Genomic DNA, 3,832 nt, shown 5'->3' on the forward strand with positions numbered 1-3,832 from the left:
CCAAAATGCATCACCTTGCATTTTCCCGGATTGAACTCCATCTGCCATTTATCTGCCAAACTCTCCAGTCTATCTATATTCTGCTATAATCTCTGACAGTCCCCTTCACTATCTGCTACTCCACCAATTTTGGTGTCATCTGCAAACTTGCTGATCAGACCACCTACGCCTTCCTCCAGATCATTTACATATATCACAAACAACAGTGGTCCCAGCACAGATCCCTGTGGAACACCACTGGTCACAGGTCTCCAATTTGAGAAACTCCCTTCCACTACAACTAACTGTCTCCTGTTGCCTAGCCAGTTTTTTATCCATCTAGCTAGCACACCCTGGACCCCATGTGACTCCAGGTTCTCCATCGGCCTGCCATGGGGAACCTTTTCAAACGCCTCACTGAAGTCCATGTATCTGACATCTACAGCCTTTCCCTCATCAATCAACTTTGTCACGTCTTCAAAGAATACTATTCAGTTGATAAGACATGACCTTCCCTGCACAAAACCATGTTGTCTATCTCTGATATGCCCATTTTCTTCCAAATGGGAATAGATCTTATCCCTCAATATCTTCTCCAGTAGCTTCCCTGCCACTGATGTCAGGCTCACCGGTCGATAATTACCTGGATTATCCTTGCTGCCCTTCTTAAACAAGGGGACAACATTAGCAAGTCTCCAGTCCTCTGGGACCTCACCTGTGTCTAAGGATGCTGCAAAGATATCTGTTAAGGCCCCGGCTGTTTCCTCTCTCGCTTCCCTCAGCAACCTGGGATAAATACCATCCGGGCCACGGGGCTTGTCCAGCTTAATGTCTTTTAGGATATCCAACACTTCCTCCTTCCTTATGTCAACTTGACCGAGAGTAAGCAAACATCTGTCCCTAACTTCAACATCTGTCATGTCCCTCTTCTTGGTGAATACCATGCAAAATACTCGTTAAGAATGTCACCCATTTTCTCTGAATCAGCACATAACTTTCCTTCTTTGTCCTCAAGTGGGCCAATCCTTTCTCTAGTTACCCTCTTGCTCTTTATATATGAATAAAAGGCTTTGGGATTTTCCTTAACCATGTTTGCCAGCAATATCTCATGACCTCTCTTCGCCCTCTTAATCCTTCGTTTCAGATTTGCTCTACATTCCTGATATTCTTGCAAAGCTTCGTCTGTCTTCAGTCGCTAGACCTCATGTATGCTTCTTTTTCCCTCTTGGCTAGTCTCACAATTTCAACTGTCATCCATGGTTCCTTCATCTTGCCATTTCTATTCCTCATTTTCACAGGAACATGTCTCTCCTGCACGCTAATCAACCTCTCCTTAAAAGCCTCCCACATATCAAAGGTGGATTTACCTTCAAACAGTTTCTCACAATCTGCATTCCTCAGATCCTGCCAAATCTTGGTATAGTCAGCCTTCCCCCAGTTTAGTACTCTTCCTTTAGGACCACTCCCATCCTTGTCCATGAGTATTGTAAAACTTACGGAATTGTGGTCGCTATTTCCAAAGTAGTCCCCTACTGTAATATCAGCCACCTGGCCAGGTTCATTCCCCAGCACCAGGTCCAGTGTGGTCCCTTCCCGAGTTGGACTACATACATACCGCTCCAGAAAACCCTCCTGGACACACCTTACAAATTCTGCTCCGTCTTGACCCCTAACACTGAGTGAATCCCAGTCAATGTTGGGAAAATTAAAATCTACCATCACCACCACCCTGTTTCTCCTACACCTTTCCATTATCTATTTCCATATTTGTACCTCTATCTCATCCTCGCTGTTGGGAGGCCTGCAGTGCAGCCCGAACATTGTTACTGCATCCTTCCTATTTCTGAGTTCTACCCAGGTTGCTTCATTGCTTGTGCCCTCCATGGAGCCATCCTTCAGTACGGCTGTGTTATCGTCTTTGACAAGTACTGCAACTCCTCCACCCCTTTTACCTCCATCTCTAACCCCACTGAAGCATCGATATCCTGGGACAACTATTTGCCATTCATACTCTTCCCTCAACCAAGCCTCAGTAATAGCAATAACATCATACTTCCAGGTAGTGATCCACGCCCTAAGCTCATCTGCCTTATCAACGACACCTTTCGCATTAAAACAAATGCACCTCAGACCACCTGTCCCTTTGTGTTCATCATCTGCTCCCCGACTACTATTCCCTTTAGCCACACTGACTCCATTAACTAGTTCCCTACAGGCTTTCGTTCCTACCTCTTTTCTGTCCAATATTTGGTTCCCACCCCCCTGTCACATTAGTTTAAACCCTCCCCCACAGCATTAGCCAAAACACTCCCAAAGTCATTGGTTCCAGTCCGACTCAGGTGTAGACCATCCAATTTGTAATAGTCCCATCTTCCCCAGAATCGGTTCCAATGTCCCAAAATTCTGAACCCCTCCCTCCTACAGCATCTCTCAAGCCACACATCCATTCTAGCTATTCTTTCGTTTCTGCACTGACTAACACGTGGCACTGGTAGCAATCCTGAGATTACTACCGTTGAGGTCCTACTTTTTAACTTGGCTCCTAACTCGCTAAATTCTGCTTGTAGGACCTCATCCCGTTTTCTGCCTGTATCGTTGGTGCCTATATGCACCACGACAACTGGCTGTTCACCCTCCCCCTTCAGAATGTTCTGCAGCCGACCGGAGACATCCCTGACCCGTGCACCTGGGAGGCAACATACCATTCGGGAGTTCTGTTTTCGACCGCAGAACCGCCTATCTATTTCCCTTACAATTGAATCCCCAATGACTATCACCCTTCCACTCTTTTTCCTTCTGAAATAAATGAAGACGGCCCCCGCTCGAGGTAAGCTTTTTAAAGTGGGAACAAAAAACGTTACTTTTCCGGTAGCCTCCTGGTGCTCTCTCTGTCTGGCTCTCGCTCTCCTCCTGCCTAACAGAAACAACTTAGTCTCGCCTAGTCTCCCGCCTAACAGAAACAACTTCCTAGCATCCACCCCTTCTAAACCATCCATTATTTTGTAAATTTCTATTGGGTCTTCCCTCAACCTTCTAAACTCTAATGAGTACAAATCCAGGATCCTTAGCCGTTCATCATACATTAAACTTACCATTCCAGGGATAATCCGTGTGAATCTCCGCTGGATACGCTCCAGGGATAGTATGTCCTTCCTGAGGTGTGGGGCCCAAAGTCCTGCCCTGCTTTACTCTACCAAACGCAAAACCTCTCATTTATCTAAATTAAACTCCATCAGCCACACCTTGGTCCATTGGCCCATCTGATCAATGTCCCTTTGCACTCTGAGATAAACTTCACCACTGTCCACGGCACCACTTTTCGATGTCATCTGTAAACTTACGAACCATGTCTCTGATATTCACATCCAAACCCTTTATATTAATGATGGAAAGCAGGGAACTCAGCACTGATACTTGCAGCACACGGCTGGTCACGGGCCTCCAGTCTGTAAAACAATCCTCTGCCTTCAAGACAATTTTGAATTCAATTGACTAGCTCCCCCTGAATTCCATGTGATTACCCATGACTAATCTGTCTACCATTCGGAACGTTATGGAACACCTTCCTGAAGCCGATTTGGAAAATGTCTGCCACACTGACTTCATCAACCTTCTTTATCACCTCTTCAAAATAATCAAGTTCGTGAGAAGTGATTTACACTGCACAAAGCAATGTTTACTGTCCCTGTTCACTTCTTGCCTTTCCAAATGCATGTAAATCCTATCCCTCAGAATCCCCTCCAACAGCTTACCCAGCTCTCATGTCAGGCTCACTGGTCTCTGGCGCACTGGCTTGCCGGGTCACGGTTTCCTTTTCTAGTCCCACCTCTCCCCTGATCACTACAAATTTTAA

The sequence above is a fragment of the Stegostoma tigrinum genome, chromosome 11, assembly GCF_030684315.1.
Source record: "Stegostoma tigrinum isolate sSteTig4 chromosome 11, sSteTig4.hap1, whole genome shotgun sequence".
Lineage (NCBI taxonomy): Eukaryota > Metazoa > Chordata > Chondrichthyes > Orectolobiformes > Stegostomatidae > Stegostoma > Stegostoma tigrinum.